General features: G+C 35.6%; 2 long non-coding RNA genes across 2 annotated transcripts; both read right to left on the bottom strand.

Moving 5' to 3' along the window:
* Positions 1–1,373: 1,373 nt before the first annotated feature.
* LOC126973036 (uncharacterized) lies at positions 1,374–16,104 on the bottom strand. The gene is made up of 2 exons (XR_007731249.1): positions 15,923–16,104; positions 1,374–6,292 (listed from the first exon to the last, which is right to left on the bottom strand). It is a non-coding gene; the product is annotated as an uncharacterized LOC126973036 (long non-coding RNA).
* Positions 16,105–16,107: 3 nt separating this feature from the next.
* LOC126973035 (uncharacterized) lies at positions 16,108–24,827 on the bottom strand. The gene is made up of 4 exons (XR_007731248.1): positions 24,444–24,827; positions 19,786–19,921; positions 18,406–18,483; positions 16,108–16,150 (listed from the first exon to the last, which is right to left on the bottom strand). It is a non-coding gene; the product is annotated as an uncharacterized LOC126973035 (long non-coding RNA).
* Between the last annotated feature and the right edge of the window lie 166 nt (positions 24,828–24,993).

Raw genomic sequence — 24,993 nt, 5'->3', positions numbered from 1 at the left:
CCTCCCTGCTCTCCGCAATCATGGAAAGAATAATTAGCCACCAGCTCGTCGTTACCTAGACTCTAGAGGGTCACCAGTTGATTACCGGCCGACAGTACGGCTTTCGCCATTGTTGGTGGGCGGGCGAATGTAAGAAGGTAAGGGAGAAGGTCTGGCAGTTAATCTGGATATAGCGAAAGCCTTTGATCGTGAATGGCATAAGGCGCTTCTGTCAAAAATTCCATCATTTGGGTTTCCCTAGAGTTTATGCAGGTGGACCACCAGCTTCCTCACTGGGCGCGGTCGACTTCGACCTGTATGGTAGTAGTCAACGCTTACGAGTATTGCTCGAATCCGAAGCCATTGAACACTAGAGTTCCCCAAGGCTGCTATCTTATACACTATCACCACTTCTTCTGCTTATTAATGATATATCGGACCCCTCTAAGAAGATGATAGAACTGGTGTTGCCGTATATACGGGCCGTATAGGTGTTGTTTGGAAAATTATCAACAAGTGCCGGAAGAAACCTATGTCTTCTATCGAGTCCTGTCTTGAAAAGGTCGCGGAATGGGGTGAAATGCACGTTGACCAGTTTAACCCAAGATGACCCAAGTTTGCGCATTAAAAACTAAAAAAACCTCATTTGTCGTATCACCGTTCTTTGACAAGACTTCCCTTAATGACTCACCTAGTATCGGAAGGTCAAATGTGGTGAGTTTTCCTGAGTGTTAATTCCACTAAGCCTTGTCTTAAACCAATTCGACACGTGTTTCGTCTCCAGGCGAGGCATACTTAGGACTGAATATACGACGACGAGTTGTGTTCTCACCCCCTTTGTGAGGGCAGGAGGGTGGGGGCTGAGCCCTATATCCTGGCACTTCTTCTCCCAATACATCGCGTTCCAGAACACTTTCCAATCTGTTTTTCATCTCGCGGGGTGATGTGAGAACTGGAAGGAAGGAACTGGGAAGGAATTCCAAAGTAAGTAATGCCGGTCTATGGTCAGAGTCATGTAGTACACTCAACTCACGAATTATTTTTTATATGAGAGGGGGCAAACGGGCACGAGGCTCACGGGATTGTGCAGCACCGCTCACGGATATCCGCAACAACAGGTGTCAAAAGATGATTTGCCGGCCTTAAATGTGGGAGTATGCTCTCTACGTGAAGGTCCCTAACTCGTATCATTTCGGGAATACAGCAGCCGGTAATTGATTCCACAAAGTGGCTGGGCGAGGCAAGAAATTTCTTGCAAAACGCGCGGGTGTGGATTGCCAGACGTAAACGTGATGCGCCTTCATTATCCTTTGTATAACGCCAGGTCAATTAGGACTATAATATACAACTAGGTAGTACTACGATGTTTACGAAAACAATAACAACAAAAACAATAATTTGAACAAATTTTTATTAATGTATAAATCATCAGGGAATTATTTACATAATATAGTAGATTACTTATGCTAATTACAAAGGTACCATGGAATATGGATACATTTACAGAAGTACCTCATTGTTTAATTTACATTTAACGACAGCGAGTTTATCCTGGACACACGGACAGATTGACAATCGCACGTGCGACACAACACAAGTTGATATCAAAGTGCCAAGTGTGAGATTTTTTAACTATTGGATCGCGTTAAAGTTAACTACGATTTGTATGACGTCAAAAGTGCGCCATCTAGTGAAAGTAGAGGAAAACATCATTTACGCCATACAAATCGTAGTTAACTTTTACGCGATCGTATATATTGTTAACAATTATATTAATAGTATTGTTTATTTATTTATTTTTATCTACACGAACATGTGACAAATTAGGTATTATAATATGAGTTGGAACTGACTTACAAGTAACATTTGATTTATATAATATTAAACATGTTTTAAATAATAATTGAAACCCGTGCAATTATAACATTATTTTATAACATACATTTTACAGTATTTGGTTTCATTTAAAGAAAGTAATTTAACTAATTCGCTTGTAATTGTACTTGAAGAAGAGGTAACGTTATAATTACACGCGTTTTTGTCTTTTTAGAGTATTAAAATGTTAGAGACTCGTGTTAATGACATAAATATAACGCTACTGCAGACTTGGTTTATATCGTATGTAACGCCTCGTGTGCACACGTGCGCTCTATGTCACATATAATTCGGACGTTCACTTAACATATATTTTATTTACAGGAATCGCCCCTGCAACGCGTATCCTATAACGCGGAAGCACTTTACTGCGTTATAGAGGAGATTACCTATATATAACTATCGTAATTTTCGTATTAAACGCTACAGACAGGAGTGCGAGCGATGCTTGATTGTTTTTGTTCAATAATATTATAGACCTTAGAGCCCGTAGAATCTTAATCGTTATAAAAAAAAAATCCCTGTACCATAATAGACACGGATATGAAATAGAATGCGGAGACACCACTAAAAAAAATGAAAACCTCTTGGATTAAATGCAACAGTAAAAAGAACTTTTTATATTAAATGGCTTCAAAAATCTTGAGAATCCCTGACTTATTTATTCTACCAGTAAACTAAGGTTCATGGCCCTTAATTCGGTCCAATGGCGTAGAGCAGCTGAGCGGCAGCTTAATCGAATAAGGCGGGGATTTCGCCTCGCGCCGCATCCCTCGCAGGTAGCGTAAATGAAATGGGTGTGTGGGTGGGGAAAAATGAAAATGGCCGCAGGTGTGCAAACTTTTATAATTGGATTCGATATAACTCTTTTTTTTCACTTTTTAATGTGATTATTTCCTGAAAATCGATATTTAAATGTACTCACTGCTTAATACCAATATACACCTTAAGATGTAGTACAGGATTTTATTAACACCCTGTATTTGCAAGTAATCCGTCATCTAACAGTGGTGAGGTTACAATCGCTACTGGATTTATATGAGATCTGAATTCCTAATGTTTTACGTTATATGCTCAAGAAATTCTGGATCTGTTAAAATAATAACTTATGTTTGTATAAATTCTATAACAGAAAGCACAAGTGGTTTAATTAATCATAAAAATATATATCACAACAGACAAGTCTCATAGTATACATTTATTACAACATTCTACGGAAGATAAAATCGACATATTGAGCTGTACATACCTTTATCATTTATTGTAACAGAACAGTTGATAGCTTTGTGTTTCTACTTCTTTTGATTGGGACGGCAAGTGATCACTGCTGATCGTGCCTTTTTGGAGTGAAAACTCCTTTAGCATCGCTGCAATTTGAGCGTCGATGAAACGAAAAAGCGCGACAGTAGAAAGAGACAGACACATAAATTCATAAGATTTAACGTGGGCAAAAATGAGATAGGGAGCATTTTACATTGTTTTGGTACCAGGCGATCATATTTGAAGACATTGTCTTGTATATGACGCGAGTATACCTTAATATATTCTGAAGTCATGCGCTCGACATATTACTACATAGACACCAGGAGAATAAAAATATGGTAGTGGTGATAGTCATGCATTTCATAGCGGTTGAAATCCATATGATTTCACCATGTACCAGGACTTCATATGCAGTTTAGAGAGTTTCATGCACAGTGCAGGTTTCACTTCTGACATGTGTACTTTGTATTTTTTTATTACAATCTATTATTAAAATTAAATATTTTGTTACAATAGATGGCAGTCAAGTGGTCACTGGCCGAACCAGCTCTGACAGTGACCACTTATTAGAACTAACTATACTAGCCTACGAGTATACAATTGATACACGATGATGGTTCAGAGAAAAATTACATCCAACACAGATTCAAAATACATGGACGTATCTCAACCGCGCGGTCCTTTTTTTCACTCCCATACCGGCTAAATAGCAAGCACACAAAACCGTCCATAAGCAATTGGATTATCTCCAAATTTTTTTTTTCAATCAGTGGAGATATCAATCGAATAAGTGAACATACTTTCTTGTAAATGTTACAACAACAATACAGATTGTATAAAACTTTTAAATTTAGGTAACAGTTACAGATAAATTTCTTTTTAATCTTGTTACAGTTGTTGATCAATTTAAAATCATATTGGAGAAAACGATGCAACTAGGCCAACATATTAAGATATAAAAATTTCAGGAATTATTCAAGGCACTAGACAGGCTCTTAAGTAAAAATCCGACAAAATGAATAGAACAGAAGTAAACAAGCCAATGAGGACAAACTCAATGTATAAACTTGGATAATAATAATAATATCATGACTATATGACACATTAAAAAAACTAAACTTAAATCGATTCCCTTTAGCGTTAAAACAAAAATAATCTCCGACGTAAACTGTTCGTTTAATAGAACATTTATTTACACAAGTAAAATTTGAAAACAAAATTAATAAACGATGCGGGACTCGAACCCGCGACCTCTCGCGTTCCGTGAATATTTTATTTGTGTTATTAATCTCAGAAGTGAGGGTTATCACTTTAAAAACATAACATAAAGAACAATTATTTATTGGCTGGTCTTATGTTGTAGTTTTAGTGTATGTTGGGTCACACTTTTATTTAAACATATTAAAAATGCTTTAAAATACTTCTTTAGATTAATTAGGTCACAAAAATAAAATAACCTCATAAAATATTTTGTGAGCAAGCATTTACTATGAATTATTCGATTCCGCGTAATGGATCCGAAATGATCGCGTTAAAACATAATAATCACAAACATATTATGCTTCTTTTCCACTTTGAAGAAAAGCTCGCTTTTAGTCCCTGGTACGAAGGACAAAAGTGGCGGATTGTCTCCCGGCAAGACGACTTTTTCATCCATGTACATGCACCACTTGAGATAAGTAGGACATTTCCAACCGCGATTGTCAATATTCCGCGGGTGAGAATGACCTACTTCTCCCCCTAGGTGCGTATAACTGTAATTTTTTACTGGTGGGGAAAATACGTCGCGTACAGTTTCAGACTCCCACACGGAAACAATCCTTTATCACTTCGAAGCTCGTACGTAACAATTACAACAGTACACTAACAATTTACAAACACATAGATACATTCTGTGTCATAACAGAGTAATGAAACGACGCAACTACATGACAACCTGTGTAAAGGGATGGCTGCAGCAACTGTCGATAAAAATTATCGATAAAACCTAGAATCGGTGAGATAATTAGGTTTAAAATGAACACTGAAGTGAATATTAAAATAATATAGGACGTTATTTATTTCAATAACAGTCCAATTAATACTGTTTTCACAATTCGGAAATGGATCACTCTAGGTGATTTACGCTTAAGTATATTGTTTTACAATCTACACCAATAATTATAGTAGATTGTCTTGAGTAAGTACATTGAGTTTTTATATTTAGTGCATGAGTTTATGTAATGTTTAGTTTACAGTACTAGATTGTATTATTATTTTTTGACTCCGATGTTATTTTGGTTCATAGTTTCTACTATAACAATAATAATACATATAAACTTAATACGTTTTCAAATGGATTAATTTTGTGAACAAATGACAATTTTGTGAATATTAAAACATTATGAAATGAATTCTTGTACCAGTATATTTTTGTTAATTTTTAATATTGTCAGTTCCAAATTATTATTTCTAAAAACATTTTCATGTGAAATGGTAACTGATGCTTAGACTCCTTTCAATTTTTTTCGATATCGAACCGATAGCGAGTAACAACACTATCGCTCGGTGACACAGGACAACTCGGTTCAGTCGCTCGACTCGACGCGTAATGTACGAGGGCGAGCATCCAGTGTTTGTAAAGGAATCGGAAACAACTCGATCATTTATATTGTAAATTTCAATTTAAAAAAAATTCTAAATAATAATATGGTTAATAATTATTTTCATTTAATAGCTTACGCCATCTCTATGTAAATTTGACGTGGCAGATGTCTTTTTGCCGCATTAAACTGAACAATTTGGTATTTTTGTCGACGACGATTTACGACACAAATTTGCCAACCGTTTGCAACTAGTTTTATAATATGCATAGGACCGCGTGGACTTGTACTTCAGAGAGAACTCCTGCGTATGGCTACTCCCCTCCGCTCCGCCGGTTTTCCGTGTTGCTCTATGGTTATGGTCGATGTTCTCGTTGAAATGTCGTGCACACATAAATAGAACTAGTCGCGCGGATAAGCAACAGGATTACAGGTGGCGTTACTTCTATGATCTATCGCCGTTCTTAACTTCCAACATTGGTGTTCAGCTAATAATTACCCCGTCGTTGGTATCATCAGTGTGAGGTCATTATTTAATTAATGGTAGATGTTCGCCTGCTTGTTGACAGCCTGGTCGTACGACGGCGGCAGCGCTGAAATTAAATAAAAACACTTAAAATATAGACATTCTTTATTCGACATAATCACAAAAAGATACAATTTTGAACTTAACTATAGCGTGTATATTGGAATTATGCCGAATAGGACCCTTCATGAGCATTTGTTGCAGTTATAAACAGAAACACTGGTTTTCAGAAGGCCCGTCAAACTCCGTCTAAATGAAAATTATTACTATGCTTAAAATAAAATTTAATACACAACTATCTACTTAATATAAACTATCACAATAAGAGAAAAAAGAAAAAAATATTAAACAATCTAGACCATTTACTAATATTAAAAACCATAACCCAATCGATTTCTGGTTTTAAAGCGTTATAGCGAAGTGCTATTTCGCTTTGAAGTTATAAAAGAATGAAGACGAATATTGTAGGTATTGTTTTGAATAGGTAGATTCGAACACTCTCTACAAAAGTTTACAAAATATTACGCGGGAACGTAACAGTACTTGCCGTACGCCATATTGAGTAGTTAAACATAAATAGGAAGGAACGACTCTGGCACCTAACCCCAAGTTCCTTTTGAGACAATATGTCTAGTAGGCAGGAGGGCCGCGGCAGAAACAAGGAGTCAAATTGTTATGTGAGTCACCCACGTGAGCGGCTGATGGTGTCCCCGACCTGCTGCTGAGAGCAGATTAGTATAAGACTCAAATGACAGCTCGGTCTGATAACAGCAATGACTTCACCTTTAGGCCGCAGACGTTAATATTTGATGATGATGGAACGTGATTATTCGTAACGATATTTATGTATTATTTATATATTTGGGCAACTAACAAATTACACACTTAACATGCTTAAACTTAAAATATAATAATAAAATGGATAAGAGTTAATTCACTTATAAGCTACCACAGCATTCATAATTTTTACTACGCTTATAGGACAGTAATTTTAACAATTTATTAACTAAAATCTAAAAATATTGTAATATATAATTTAAAATAGTAACAAACAAGGTTTCTATGTCAGATGTGTTAATTAAGTATTATCTTTTTATATTGAGCCAGCGAATGAATAAATCAATGTTCTGCGATTTGGCCAGTGAGTTATATGACCTACAGAGCCTAGAAATAGTTGCGTTTTGACCCAGATTAGTCCTAGATTGTGGTACTACAAACAACGAATAGGCATTTTTTCTTATTAATTTTGGAGGAACGTTTATTTTGAATTTGGATAGCAAGTATGGACAATCTATTTAACCGCTAAAAATATTGTGTAAAAACAAAAGATCTAACACTATCCTTCTATCCGCCAGTGGGAACACACCGTAATGTTTTAGCCTTTTTTGGTAGCTTGAGTGATTTTTCGCTAAGTCATTATAAGATATATGATATATAAAGCGTCTTTGCACACTCTCAATACGCATATGTTGTAGTTTGTTTTCACTTTTAAAGGTTGAACCACAGACTTGGATCCAAATAGATGCCGCGAGTGTATCTACTTAGCGTGTCAAAAAGAGGGCAAAAAGAGGAGCAATACTCTTCCTTTGACGCTTTTATTTTACTTTTTATTATGATTTATAATACATTGCCGATTTTAGTAATAAGCAATGCCGATTATTGATGTACTGAAAACGTCAACTAATGATGAGGTGAGTGGCTAAACGTTAGGCTCGATGCACTGGCATTTTTAACGACGTCACAGTTGGTACAAAAAAAAGGGCACGCTTGGTTTTCATACAGACGGAGGGATTTGCGTTATCTACTTGGATCTATGTCTGTGGTTTGCACTGTTGGTTGAAGCGGTTCTTGTTTAGGACGAGCCGCGAGTGAACGACACGTTCTGCCGTCCAATATTCTGGTCGAGAGCGTCCTATAGACAGATCCTTGTAGTGACGTCACTACTGCGCCTCTCTAGACTAGTTTTATTTATTATTTTAATTTATTCGAACCACCAACAGAAGTACACATAAGTTATTATATATTATATACTAAGTTTATATACTATTCCATTTATAGGCAACTACAACATGCAAATTTAGACAAATACGTCGTGTGACAGAACTTAAAGATAGAATTGAAGGATATAAAAAAGAAGTGTGAAAACACACAACCAGCGGTGAATTTACACTAGGGGCAGTTGGGGCAAGTGCCCAGGGCGGCAAACTTTTGGAAGTGAAAAAAATTTTTTTTAGCCTTATCAAGATTGCTCAATATAATTAATTAATTCTGTTACTTAATAATTTTTGATTTAATTGATAATTCAAGAAGTTCAGTTTATCCATTGTTTGTAATTATAATTTTGGCACGTTTAGTAAAAATTTATAATTATATTTTATATTATAAAAACATTAATAGTTTCTGCAATAAATATAAGTAAAATTCCAGTATTGGGGCGGATTTTTTTCCGGTGCCCAGGGGCGGCATTAAGTTTAAATCCGGCCCTGCACACAACATTTACTATTCTAAGAAGTTAGTACTTAACATCTCACACTTGAGAATCAAGTGATTTTACAAGTTTTATTTTTAAATTTTCCTAATTGTTTTAGAACAAATCAATTAGAATTCCCTGTATAGACCTAACCAGTGTATGGGATTTATCAAGAGATCCTGTTACCAATTCTCAAGTATCAAGGTTATAAAAACGTTGTATTGTACATATGTTCGTAGCATACTCGAGTATTGTACACAAATTTGGAACCCTCAGTATGATATATATATTAACAGATTAGAATCAATCCAACACAGATTTGTTAAATACCTTGAATATAAGTGCAAGACATACGACAATGATTATGACTCAAGATGCAAGAGATATCATATATTACCACTCCACGAGAGACGCAAAATAGCTGATATTCTTTTCGTAACAAAAATAGCACAATGTCACATTGACGCTCCACATCTTTTCCCGAACATAAATTTAAATATTCCCAGAATCTCCGCAAGGCATCCTAAATATTTACATATACCCCATTGCGCGACAAATTATAAACAAAACTCATTCTTCTCAAGAGCATCAATGTTCACACTATTGTATAGTAATTAAGTTATTGTAACACAGTTTTCCAAATAAAAAAAAAATAAAAAAAATTGTCTGCTCAGCCTAGGGATGAGTGTACAAAAAGTGAAGTAGGATGCTAGTGGAGCTAACAAGCTGGTGCAGTTAGTCTGACTGCCGTGACATACAGAGCGGACTGCGCAGGAGTCATACGATGACGTCACCACTAGTTGTTACAGCAACTCGTTGACAAGCGTCATATCCTCAACGTTATCTTCCGCTCTGAGTCACCCGCGATACCCTCGTACTCATTATTATACTACCAGTGGGAGTCCCTGCACAGGATACCGGCTAGATTATGGGTACCACATTGTGGTGCCTTTTTCTGCTGTGAAGCAGTAATGTGTAAACATTATTGTGTTTCGGTCAGAAGGGCGCCGTAGCTAGTGAAATTACTGGGCAAACGAGACTTAACATCTTATGTCTCAAGGTGACGAGGCGCCGCTCAGAATTTTTGGATTTTTCAAGAATCCTGGGCGGCACTGCAATGTAATGGGCAGGGCATATCAATTATCATCAGCTGATCGTCCTGAGCTGTTAGTAGCACAAACAACTGATCTGAATTCAATTTGTAATTATTTATTATATTTTAAAGTTTATAATAAGTCTTTACTTGTATCGAAGTTTTATTTGTGCAAATCCATTGACGTAATATTTAGTACACATTTTAAGTTAAATTGTTTCAAATATGTAATACAGAATCAAACATCTTTTAATTGTTGGGATAACGTTGTTTCTCTGTCTTTCTGTCTATGTAATATGTTTGACTAAATCTTTGAAGCGACTGGAACTTCGATTACTTAATATTGGCAGATTGCGCGTTATTAATAATTTTTTATATACATATTTTTTTAATTAAATTTAATAACAACATTTGATCAATCAATAATTTTTGAATAAATATAAATAGCGCGTGCTAATTTAGAATAATTTGTAAATTGAATCAAGTCGAAATTCAAAATTCTGTCTCGACAATAGCCTAGAAAATTTCGAAAGCTTTCTGAGTTCAAATTTTTTTAAAATAGGTCCTGAAATGGCCGAGAAACAATTTAACACAGAAATCAATTGGAGTCACCCGGTGGGAGCTCCACTCAGCTTCGCTTCAGCTTGGCTCAATAAAGTAACAGGACTTTTGCTATAGATAGCCTTGTTAGCGAGCCAAGTACTAGAATTACTTCGTCAATTATTCTTTTGACAGTTTTCCGCTACAATACAACCCCCTCAGCTGAGTTAGTAAAGTTCCATCTGTTCATACTATGGCTGCAGTACAGAATCAGACAGCATCCCTCTATACAACGTACTATCTCTAGTTAAACCATAAACTTATTATACTACCCTAATAGACGAAACCTGTGTGAAAGGGACATATCAATCCTTACATAAAAACCTAGGTGTGAGAAAGAGACGGAATAGATAAAGAACATGAAACCGTTTTGAATCAGTTTAGTGTCCATTAGTCTTCTGTCAAATTGGATCGCGTTTTAATTTTAGTGTTTTTATCGTTATTGTTTTGTTTGTGTTTTAACGGATATTAATTAAAAAATATAATAGTGTCGTTAATACCACAATTTAAAGCTCATGCTTTTCAGAAAAATATACGAATTTTAGACGATTCATTTATATTTTTTTCTGAGATTATTTATAACATTTTCACTAATTTATTTCCCGTGTTTTTGAAAATATTATATCTGCATTTCTTACGTAATTTTTTAGAGATAAAATTATGTAAGTAGTAGCAGAAAACTGATCCTGAATGAAGCCCCATTTCGTCAATTTTATGTGAAGAGGTAACGGATAATCGTTTTTACGACATAAAATATCAAAATTTCAAAGCAAAAATTTCCCGCTAATTGGAGATAAAGAAGTAATCTATTTGTAGCAATTTTTAGTTTTGTTAGTTTCATTTAGTTAAATAAAAATATCTTATTTTTGTCGGATTCGTAAACGCGTCCTTAAGTTAAATTGTTTAAAATGCCCCCCTATATGTATGCAATATCAACATCTTTTTAATTTTAGTGTTTTTATCGTTATTCTTTTGTTTGTGTTTCAACGGATATTAATTAAGAAATATAATAGTGTCGTGTTCTGTATTAGATTGTGTTGTTACATAATATAGCAACAATCCAACTAAAGAAATATTTCACAGGTATATATTGATTCTTCAATACTACTTTCCTGATGTTTATTATCGTATAACATAAAATGCACTAAAATGTTACATTTTATATACGCAGTTAACACTCTATTTTCTTAAGATTATAATCATTTAAGAAAATATGTGTTAGATGATGAGATAATATTTTATGCGTGAATATGACGCCGTTTATCAAGGGATTGTATAATAGTTATTTATGCAACTGTTGTGTAATAAGGGTATTAAAACACGAATGTGGATTTATCACACACCTAATTATCAACAGTTGCATACAAGACTTTATCTACACCCAGAATATGAATCCTCTAAAAGATTCTGGAACAGTTAGCTTACTGCTAACATTAAAACACCAGTCCTAGTAGTAATCTAATATCATTAATTACTGATTATATACAAATAAACTAAGTATTAATGAAACAATTATTTATATTAGTAGTAATTTAGATTTTGTATAGTGCAATAATTAAAATTCACTCGAATATTCAGCGTTTAAAATGAATCGCTCATTTTTTGTAAACAAAACAATAAAAATATCGAAGAAAAATGGCGGGGATTCGAATAATCTACTTTTTTTTACGGCGCGCGGCGTTCTGGTAGTGTGGAACGCGCGCAAAAACGATAATGTTCTTTTTTGAAATTTACAGATAGCACACATCGAGCAATAAGAATGTGGCTGTCTGTTGTAACTCATTGCGCATGAAGGGATCGAAAAAAAAACATAGGGGTGTTGTTATGAAATTCAGTACAACATTACAACACTCGTTTGGATGATGTAATGGTTATTAGAACATTGGGTGTTTTAATGTTGGCAATAAGCCAACTGTTTCAGAATCTATAATAAAGGTTTTAAAGCATGGGTATAAAAGTAAAATACAACACACTTCACTAACTCACAAACACATCTGTAAAACTAGCACACATGAAGATTTTAAATGTAGTCTCACGTAATGAGGAGAGTGTTTGTCTATTAGTAAATTATATCTCTATCTCTATTTTTACAAGTACAATACAAGATGCTTATTAGCATCATGGCGTCATTTATCTCCTCTCAAATAATCCAGTAATCACAGTAGATAACAACATAGTTATTCAAAATGATTTCAACACACTCTGTGGTTTCAAAGAAAGTGATAAACCATTTACGATAATTCATTTCGTTGTAAAAGAGCATAATTTTTTTTTCTAAAAATGTATTATAATATAATATTATAATGTAGTACGCGGAGAATTAATAATTTGATTTGATTCCTTTGTCGCTATAATGTGACGTAGGCAGGGTATTAATAATTTGCTACAATGAATGATTTGTTCATTTAAAACTTGTTTTTTTTTTATGTGATAGGAGGACAAACGAGCGTACGGGTCACCTGTTGTTAAGTGATCACCGCCACCCACAATCTCTTGCAACACCAGAAGAATCACAGGAGCGTTGCCGGCCTTTAAGGTGTACGCGCTTTTTTGAAGGTACCCTTGTCGTATCGTCCCGGAAACACCGCACTGATTTGTTTGCAAATGATTTCAATAATGTTAAGTCAATATATTATTCGAGATAGACACACATTATAAGTGGAAATCATTTTAAATAATAATTAAGGTATAGAATAATACACACCCCGCGGGTGCCAGCCTGGCGCCGCCATTCCTGGGAAGGCTTAACAAACAAACAACACAATATAACACATATTATACAATATAGACACAGCTGATGTCGTTAAGATGGCGCGGGCGCAGCCCAACTCATGTTTATATTATTAAAGAGTGGTCCACGTTACGAGCCGATACAATCAATATCTCTAACAATGAACATGATTATGAAATCTATGGTTTTATTAACTCTCTGCTGGAGTTGGCGAAACACACAACTAATCAACAGATTTCTTTCCACGGTTCTAAGAGGAACAATTTTTTTGTATATCGGTTATCTCCTATCTCCACCGTTTATTGTACTACTTGTTTTAAAATACAATATTCGTTTGAAAGGGTGAGATTGGTCTCATTGAAATAAAAATTAAAAGATGAGATGACGGAACCTGTGAGTAATGATTCAGTGATCTCCTCATATCTGACCGGTGTGCGAGGTGCTTCTGGTGCGAACCCAACTGGCAAAGCATGTTTGATTACCACATAGAGTATAGCCAACCACATTGAAAATAATACCATCGAAGTGATCTGGTGAAATCAAATCAATCAGTCAAGTGTTTCTCGGCTTATTCGGAACACAGACAGACAAAATATTGAAAGCAATAGCTCCCACAAAACACTTTTGTTTCGTCATACTGACACACTGTTCCCCGGGTGTTTATGGTGACATCCGGCTCCGGTCACCCGCTCGTGTCGACAACGGTCGCGGTCGATAACGAGTTACGACACATTATGAAGTGATTACAACTGTCACTTATATGAGAATAATATTTGTAAATAATAATCTATGAATCATCCGTTTATAAACATAGCTATAAAACTAACTATAAGCATATGCACACTTAATAAGGGAAGTGTTATTTGCAGTACATTTGGCTAAACGGAGATTGAATAAATTAAAAGTGCCTGCATCTTTGATATCCGGAGATAGGCCATGTATAGTTAGTATAGCACCTTCATAGGTAATTGTCTTCACTCCATAATGGGTTTTAGTCTTTACTAGTATGTAATGGTCATTATTGCGCCTTGGAAATGTGTTTTAATTAATTTGTTTTGTATTAATTGTAATTCTTTTAACTTAAATTTTGCGTCGCTGCCCCGTACTTCCATTAAATATAATAAATGTGACATGGTCGATTTGAGATTTCCAGGTTAACTTACTATCTGTTCTTATACCAAGGTATTTTTCTTCTTGCTTCTGCTGCAGTGCTATGCCATTTAAGATAAGAAGAGAATGAGATGGGATACTCTTGTTTCGGGCTTTAAAGATAACAAAAGAAGTTTTTGAGACTTCAATTGTTAGGTTATATTGGAACCACTTCACAGTCGATTGAGATCATCTTGTCTTGCGCATGTGAGCTAATGTCATGAATCGAGGATCCAAAATGAAATAGACATGAGTCAACCGCGTATTGGATGACTTGGCCATGTAAACCAATATCGTGGATGGTTGTTTACATAAATAAGGAACAGTAATGGCCCTTATACTGAACCTTGTAGAATTCCACAGGTAATAGGCAAGGGCTGACTTTGAGTATCGTTTATTTTTACTAATTGAGATCTATTACTTAAATATGATATAAACATATTTATTGCTGTACCAGTAGTTACCCCAATACCTTCGAGTTTTTTATTAAGAACTGATGGCTTACTGTGTCAAATGCTTTTTAAAGTCGATGAATACTCCTAAAACAATATTTTTACAGTCCAAGTTTTATTTTTGTAGCTGAAAGTGTGTTTGATTTTGTAAAGAAAGTTAAAATCTGGAAGTCACAAGCAATACTGATATAGGACAGAATATAAATTTTTAATTACTTAATTAAGATCTATAGAGACTGGAAAGACCTTCTTACAGAAGTATTAAAGGTAGCAGTTAGTTTATTTAACTCCTCTTAAAAATAATATAACAAGCTGAATATCATCAATTACATAATATTTAATAAGTGTACATATTTTTTATCGATGAGCAATAAATGAGTTCCATGTTGACTGCAAAACGGCTGTACCGAATTCGATAAATATTTTAGGTAATCTTCATTTTAGTCCTGCAAGTCATCGGATTACTTATTATCATTCAGCTCCACCGTAACGAGATAGGTACGTAACACGTACGTACTCTGGAAATAACGGTATTTTCCGTGTTATCGTAGAGATTATATGGGTATTAGTATTGTGCTCGATGTCAGCGCACGTCATACTGTGTCAATATATAGTTTTATAGAGATGAGTTGAACAACAGCCTTGTATGAGTATAACCAACAAGGGTCAACAGAACTGATGCGGCCGCCCTACAACGACCGCCGTCCACGAAGGCCTTCATCGATAAATAACTCAGTTTAATAAATGACGAATTAAGAACATCACCCCGACCACTACCACGTGATGCAGAGTGAGCGTGAACAAGTCTTCCGAGCACTCCTCGGCAGAAGATGCATAGAGACCCTGCATCTCTACGCAACTTTGTTTACGTTTACTCTACGAGAATTTTGGAAACGATGTCCATATTGTAGTAATGATAATAATTATATTAGCTTATTATTAATATCAGCTCCCTCTTGTAGTGAGGAGTGGTGCCACCACATCCATAGTGAATGCGGCAATATATACCTATCCAGAACATTTTAATATTTATCATTCAATGTAGAAAGGACACCAGAACAGCTAAATCAACAAAAGCTCCTTCAATTCATTCACCTCTACTTATGTGAATCCTCCTCTTTGGATTTTCTTCAGTAAGAAAGTCAAAAATCAATAATTGGTGTGATTGGTACCTTTCATTAAATAAGTATTATAGTTCATACCACTCGCTTCAGGTGCACTCGGCGCCGATGGGTACGACGATGTGGGGTACGGCGCGGCGGGGTACGGGGCGGCCGGGTATGGGGCTGGAGAAGCGCTGTGGTACGAGCTGTCCACAGGGTACGCCGTGACGGGGTACGGCGCGGGCGCAGGGTAAGGCGCAGGGGCAGCGTACTGCGCGGGCGCAGGGTACGGCATGCTGGTATTCTGCGTCGGGTACGGCGTCACTACTGGAACAGAGTCGAGAACACCATGATCAGCACGAGTTGACTGCGGGCGGGCGCAGTTACACTCATAGAACAGGATTACGAAAAATTAATAATTATGAAAAAAGTCTTAAGGTGGCGATAAAAGGTACGCGATATTAGACGAATTAATTATTCAACCGGAATCTTTATTTCTGAAAACTTTTATTTTTCGATGTCGTTGTGGGCGCAAAACGTATAATAGTCACAGAAGTTTATCTTCAATAAAATCAAAAAGGTACTGTAAACGTCATTATATTTTGCTTGTTTCAATGGCATCAGATTATTTCATAATTCTAAGGCCACGTTCAGATGACAAGCGCTCAACGCGCGTTGAACGCGCAACGTTGAACGTGAAATTTTTGTATAGTGTTCACATAGTACGCGTTTGTCAGGGGTTAAATGCATGCCGCCCTGTTTCAGTTTGAGTTCTACATTTGTCGGAGATAGACGTAGAAACAATTTCTTCTTTTCTTTATTTCCATGCCCGTCTTCTTAAATTCCTATCTGAATAATCGCTACTTGTCATGTCCCAAATCGCAGCACGTTTCTCTATTTCATCAATTAATAATTTCGTATTAAAAGCTTCGGTTTCCATGTCGCACGATTTCCGGACGAACTAGATGAACCCTAAAATATGTCTATGCGCGTCGAAAGCGCGCGCTCAACTGAACGGAAACATAGAAAACTCCCTGATGTATTGCAGAGTGGGTTGCACCGATCTGACTCTTCGTTTTAGACCAGTATCGATAATTAAAACCAAAAAAAAAATTAGTAGGATGAAACCCATTGGAAATGGAAGAGAATATAACAAAAATTAATGGAAAAATAAATTACGGGCGATCTGAGGTCAGAAAGTTGAAAAGGGGGGTTGTTTTAAAGTAAACATTTTCGGCAAAACTACAATCCTATGGAAAAAAGTCAAATGTCAAAGGTGACGAACAGAAAACAGAATTTTTTAGGAAGCTGATATTTTGACGCGTGAATTTTCAATTGAAAATAAGGGTTCTTTTTCGATATTTGAGTCAAAATAAGGTGGAAAAATAAATATTTCAATTTTAATACATTACGGTGTATTTGGGACATAAAAAGGTTTCACCAAATTTCGTGAAAAACAAATAGTTTTGAAAAAGATAAAACTAAAAACATGGTTTTTTTAATTTTTCACAAAAATTTTGAGGTTATGTCAAAAATTGTAAAAAAAAGTTGTCGATCTCTTTATTACGTACAACTTGGTCATTTAACTTTTTTCCATAGGACGATACACCGTTTTTTACCTTAAAACACCCCTCCTTTTCACTTCCCGACCTCAGATCGCCCGTAAATTATTTTTCCTTTAATTTTTGTTATAGCCTCTTCCGTTTCCAATGGGGTTTTCATCCTACTAATTTTATTTCACTTTTTATCATTTTCAAAGGCTTCAGCGCTGGTCTACATACCAAATGTGCTGTGACGAATCCCTACCGAATATACGCTTTCATATTGCCAATGGTGAGCGCTAGCGTTATAGTCCATAAAAATCAAATTTTCTCCAAGAATGGTTAATGCGTGTGGTACATAAGGAATTACGACTTCTGATATGTGCCGGTGTGCATTCAAAGTGACGTTTTCTATGAAGACTTAAATTTCGTACGGTCCAATACTTTAATCGCTGCCCAAAACATAACTGCGCCTCCACCATAAGGGGTTATTTCTTCAAAGCAATTTTTTGCGAAACATTCCCCTTGCCTTCGCAGTAATCACCGACCTCGATCCTTACCATATTGTGATATTCTGGCTTCCTCCGAGAATAATATTCTCCTCTTGAGTTCGCACTATTTCGAGCGAAGCTAAGTCTAGCAAATCTGTGCTCGCGGAGTAATTTAGGGCCACAGGCTGGACGGCGACTGCATGATATATTGTCTGCCACAGCTCGCTGGCCAGGCTCTCCGTTTTTAACAATATTACAGCCGTCATCTGTCAATCTATCAATGACTGCATGTTTCATACAATCGCTTTTTTATTAGAGTTTTGCTAGACTGTAAACTGCATTTTTTGTTAAAGTCCGACTATTTCTTAAATTTGAATTTGGAATAATCTATTTTATGCACAACACTTCGTATATGTGCCAGTATTATGACTCAAATGATTAAAACCTCTTTTACCAAAATTGTATTTTCTAAAGGGACGGAAAAAATTAAATCGCCCGTTTTTTTCTGCAAATGATGTTTATAAACGATAGTAGCTGACGTCAGACTCACCTGGATACTGCGGCGCGTACTGCTGCTGCGGATACGGAGCCGGCTGGCTGCTGGTGACCGTGGTCTGGACTACCGGAGCTGTGTGATCATATTCTATTGTTCATGGTCTTTATTAGAGCTTACGTTTAAAAGAGGCGTGTTAAACGAACGGGCGTGGGCACTGTGCCGGGCGCGTGTGCCTGAGTCAAGCATCCAATTTGGTGGGTAACGGATATAGGGCTCACTTTAGTGTAGTTTATTTTAATATAATGTTAATATTATTCAATGGACATGAACATGAAAGCTTGACGAAACAGGACATAGTAAGGAATTGCAATACGAAAGTTACTGATGTGCTATGGAACACAGACAGGGAATGAACAAGCCGGAACGTTGAGGAATAGTGGCACCCCAGTGTAGTGAAATTACATAGAAAAATTATTTTCATATTATTAGGTTTTTACCAATGAAATTGCCGTTCTGCTGCACCGGCTATTTCAAGTCCAGTTTTTTCTTTTTTTCGCTAAGAATTCTAAGTTCAATTTATTTTTATAACGTCGTCTTTACACAATTTGGATATTTTCTTGGCGGGGAGAAAATATCAATAACAGAAAGGCAGTTCCAAATGCCTTTGAAGGATTCGTTGCCTCCCGTCCAGCTGATTTTTTGAATAACGCAAAAATAGGCTACCACTATTTTGAAAAATTCATTCATTGTATGGGTAATAATGACTTTGATTAAAAAATATATAAAGAAAAAGGGGCGTTAACCTATTTCATGGAAAACGGCAATTTCATAGGTAAATACCTCATATATAATACTAATATAAACCCAGCTATCATGTTGATGTTGTCCTTATCGCCATATATAACAAAAGAAAAACAAACAACACCAAAGATGTTAAACGAGGCCAGAGGCAGGCATCACAATCGGCGGGATCACACATGGAATTGCCGTGGATTATGAGGGTCGATGTGAATGGCAGGTGAACTCATGGGACTCATCTCGGTATGGGGGTACCACAAGGGTCTATTCTTGGACCCTTCCTCTTCCTAATTTATTAAATGTTTTACCTAACCTTGTAGAAAAAAAAACAGATGGTAATATTGTTTGCGTTCATGACATTTCGCTCAAATTCAAAGTGAAAAGAAGCCAAGTTTTATACGAAGTAAACAATGCTCTATCTGACATCGTGTACTGGTTTAGCGTCAATAGCTTATTGTTAAATAGTCATAAAACCAAATATATTAAACTTACCGCGCGAAAATCAAGGTACGTAAAATTCCAAATTTGAATTTGGAAGTGCATTTGTCAGAGATATTCTGTAGTCAAGAGTTCAGGGTGAAGGACTTACACATTTACAAAACGATTCCAATAAAATACAGGAAGAATGTAACGTACGCGATAGCACCTGGCCGCGGTTTCTGCGGCGCCGACAGCAGCACAGCAGCACGATTAGCAGCACCAGGGCGCCAGCTACGGCAATGTACGCCGTATTCGCCATATTCCAATGGTAGCGGTGCCGCACCCGCTCGCTCTGTGACACACACACGTTTGTGTACTCGATACGACATTTACACCAATAGACAACATTTATTAACAACTCTTGTGTAAATGTTAGTAAATACATAATATTCAAATGAGATATTCTTATTATTACAGACAATCAGACACACCCAAGAGTAGAGGGAGATGATGGAATAGCTTCAAAATATGTATTTTAAGGATTTTTGGTATTTACTTACTTTTAAGCAGAAGTTGAGGCAATTATAGGATTAGGGCTGTCTATTGAACATTATTTTGTGAGATTGAAATTTAGGATTCCTGCTGCATTAGTTGCGTAGTCTTTCTTAAGACAATGTCAAATTAATTGTGAGTTTGTGTACATAAAATTTACGTTTGTTCAGCTATAGTAAATGTTGGATAGAATGTCCCGCAGACAGCATTTTGGAGCAACACGAGTCAATACTTGTAACATGATCAGTGTTAATATTATTATTATTATATTAAAAACGCGCAGCTGTTAGTTAGATTTATCCACATTCAGTGTTAATATTAATGAATAAATGAATGTCGACAGTCGACACACTTCCGCTTCAACCGTTGACATTATTCGAAATTTATTCTTAGAAGCTTATCAAATTCATCTTTTTAATTTTACACTTATTATTTAGATGCTAGGATGTTTGTTGATTTTTTGAAGGCGATATTAAAATTTGTTCTAAAAATCCTAAAAGACCACGCTCTGGAATAAATAAAAATGCATCACACCTTGCGATTTTTATTAATTCCAGAAAATAAAAGATACACTTTGAGGAAAACATTCAACAGGCATTTTACCAAGCATAGTGCTTTTCTCAGTGGATCCATAGGATGCAGCGATGTATTGATGTGAATGGACACTATTTTGAAGAGATATAATCAAACTAATAACTCATTATTTTTTATTAGTATTTGATTTTCTAAGAACTTTCAATTTGACCATTATAAGCAAGTAAGGAATCTACATCCATAAATAAACCAACATCCATAAACAATCCAGAGGACTTGGTATAATATCAAGAGACTGGTTCCATCAGTAAAGGGCCTGGGTCTGCAAGAAAACCATGCACAGAACCTGGAGATGACCGTTTCCTGGTGATCCAGGCATTGAGAAATCGCAAGTCTTCTTATGACCTCATAAAGACTGTAGAGGAATTGAGAGGTGTGCAAACCAGCTTATATACTTTAAGGAGGAGCCTTCTCGCCGTCCAGCTCGTGGGCCTAAATTACTCCGCGAGCACAGACTTGCTAGACTTAGCTTCTAGTAGTTCTTAGTATTATTCTCGGATGAAGCCAAAAATATCACTATATGGTGAAGACCGACGTCGAAGCGAACTGCGAATGCAAGGGGAACGTTTCGCAGAATTTTGCTTTTTGAAAATATGGTGAAGGCTCAGTAATGTTTTGGGCAGCGAATAATACATTGTAGAGTACGGAGTTAGACTTCATAGAAAACGTCACCTTGAATGTACACCGGCACATATCAGAAGTCCTAATGCCTTATGTACAACCCGCAATAACTGTTCTTGGAGAGAATTTGATTTTCATAGACGATAACGCTAGTGCTCACCATTCTAGCAATGTGGAAGCGTATATTCAAGATGTAGGGATTCGTCACAGCACATTAGGGATGTTCTAAAACGAAGAGTAAGATCAGTGCAGCCCGCTCCGCAAAACAACAGGGAACTAAGGAATGTTATTGCTGTGCTGTGGAACGTATTCCACAAGAAACAACAAAGAATAGCATCGATAGCATGCCCGGACGATTACAAGCTGTCAATTTAGCAAGAGGGCGCCACACTCGATATTAACTACTTACTACGTATTACTTTTAATTATTATGTTAAAAAAATCATAAGTTTATAGCCTGCTTTTTTATTTAATGAATATATATGCAATTAGATGTTTAGACTCTGAGATCATTTTCATTAATTCCATCGAAATGTAAAGATGAAATTGACAGAAATTACTTTTTGCTTATTTATTTTACGATCTTTACTTATTTAGCATATTAATTTCATGATTCACTCTTTTTGGCGTAATAATATGATATAATATATAAAAACTACGATGTATTTAAATAGTAAACATTCAAATTTCATGCAAAATTGAGGTAAAATAACGTATTTTGTTATTGACGAAGGGGATTTTGCGCAAAAAATTTTTTGTTTCGAATAGATTTTTAACTAAACTTCACACAATATCTCGAGAAAAATCTATTTATACAATCGTAATATTGTGTATTTCGTACGCAGCCATTGTTATATCAAATAATCCTTCCTAAAACACAAAACTTTGACACCTTAATGACTCTCACTGTGTTAATGGCAAACACAAAATTCACTGCATATTTCTTTTATATATTTATACTAAGCCCCACCTTCCTTTAAGCTTGCTTCCTATCTTATTTTTTTTCCAAACATAATATTGCAATAAGTGAAAAAGAGATAGTAATAATATTTAAATAGTTTACCACAAAAAAATTAGGTATAGAAGAGACCCGATGCGGGTCACTTGTGAGTCAAGCCAAAAATCATGAAACTGAATGCTGGTTGGCACCTAGGCTAGTACCGGTTAAACACATCGTTGTCGTAGGTTATGTACTTAGTACTACTTATGTTATGTTAAAATAAAATAAAATAAACACTCTTTTGCAAAGAAATGGCCACCTAGGTGAATAACCTCTTTCACTGGCATCTTCAGATTTTTTCATAATTCGTAAGTAGCTTGAATCATCATAATACTATACAGGTAAAGTATTTTAGTGCCAATCTCACATGTGTTAGTTTATTAATGTTTTCTCAGTAATTAACAAAGTTAGGCAAATGTCCCATGTTTTTTGTACCTGCTTGGGTATGCCATATAAAGTGCTATGTTTGGAAATAGACTTTGTGAACAATTTATGTATTACAACATGGTTTTTGAGAATTGTATGTCATGAGTTTCAGCTGTAAATAATAACATAATTTGCTAATTGCAATAATTTTATTTAAAAAATACACTAAAAATAGTACAAATACACAAATATTTTTCTTTCCTCCTAATGTACATAGACCAGTCCTCCTTTGCACAGGATGCCGACTAGATTATGGGTACCACAATGGCGCCTGTTTCTACCGTGAAGCAGTAATGTGAAAGCATTACTGTGTTTCGGTCTGAAGGGCGTAGCTAGTGAAATTACTGGGCAATGGGACTTAACATCTTATGTCTCAAGGTGACGAGCTCAGTTGTAGTGCCACTCAGAATTTTTGGGGTTTTTCAAGAATCCTGAGTGGCTCTGCATTGTAATGGCCAGGGTGTATCAATTACCATCAGCTGGACGTCCTGCCCGTCTCATCCCTTAAATTCCTTAAAAAATAAAGTTGACAGTTACTCATTTGTACTGTCAAGACGGCTTTAAGTACACCAATTTCAAGATAATTTTATGTAGAATCCATATTTCATTAAAATATTCTTGGGCTTTCCTTCAAAATAATGAGATATTTGAAAAACATTGTAGCTGTTCCCACCTGTTGCGGCCGCTCATTTTAGGGGTTGTCAGATGGCCACCATATGTGGGAGTGAGCGCAGGTCTTTTAGGTCAGTTAGTAAAATAAATGGATATTTATTTGTAAAAGCACCTACGGTAACTACACTAGTACATATTATCTGGTCCAAATGTGCACATTGGATTTGTTTACAAATGGCTATAAAAATCCTTATTTTAGTACCTACATAATTAAATGCAGATATAAACCTTCTTTAATAACTGACCCCACAGATACTTGAATGAATAAGAAGGTCAGGGATGTCAATTGTTATTGCTGTGTGAAACATTCAAGTATTTCCACCTTTCAGCAACCAGGCAGGCTCCATAACATAGTAAGTGAAGAGATTTAGAAAGAAAGAAATATTTATTTTTATTTTGAAATGTATAAGTAAGTAGTTTGTACAAAAATTTACTTAAATTTAAAACAAGTTTTCTATTAAAACAGGCAACAAATCTAGTTATTGTGTCAAAAATAATTTGCAGATGCAACAATTTACAAGAATACTTATATACTTATTATTATTTTTGTAGTCTCTTTTACATTCTGTCAATAAGTCAGGTCAATTTGGTCAACCCACTGACAATCAGGATTGCAGTGGAGTTATCAGTTGCTCCATTCACAAGGTGTGATGCAAAATCAGTGTATGGATTTAGAAAGTACACTAACTACACTCTATAAATAACAGATAGAAACCCTTACAGCTTTAATAAGCATATATTTAAAAACTTTTAGACTTTCAAAAACCGAAGGCGAAACATGAGTACAAGCACATTATAATAGCTATTGCGGATATAGATAAGAAACATGCTACGATTTATTTCTGCAATACTATTTTATAGTGAAATGCGTTCGGATTATTATTGACTTTTTGTTTTACGTATAATAAATATAACAACGATCTCCATCAAGAAATGATGACTAAGTAACAAAACTTCACATAATAAACCCAACCCAATACATTTTACTAATAAATCACTGTTGACTCACCTCGAAATTATCCTCGAAATCTCGATCTACGTAATATTTGGATCCAAACATACTACATGAAAACTATTATACAGTACATTTCCTTGGTATTATATTACTTTGTAGTGTGTAATAACAATCGCACATTAAAAAGATAGCGCACGTTTGAAATATGATGAAAACTCAGCAAAATTTATTAGGTACCTACTCAACTGCCGCTGAACTGTTATCTACAATAATTATTTAAACAGAAATCTATCATTCGAAATCACATTCATAAAATACCAATAAATTCTAAATAAATAAACCGAAAATACTTTTTATCGTTTTGTGGTAGTCAACAACACAACACACTACACAACTCCTCTCCTTTTGAATTTCAAATACCCAAATAATTACCCATTGGCCATTAGGTACTAATTTATTTCGAATCAACAATCCAACATTGTCAGTGACAACTGACAATGGCACAGTGAGACACTACTTAATACTTACATGCTCTTTGCAGTGACAGATAAATGATAATGATGACCTAGGTTGGCTGAATGCGTGCAGAGCCAAAACAACTAAA

This window comes from Leptidea sinapis, chromosome 28, assembly GCF_905404315.1.
Source record: "Leptidea sinapis chromosome 28, ilLepSina1.1, whole genome shotgun sequence".
NCBI lineage: Eukaryota > Metazoa > Arthropoda > Insecta > Lepidoptera > Pieridae > Leptidea > Leptidea sinapis.
This window is presented reverse-complemented; position numbering and strand designations above follow the sequence as displayed.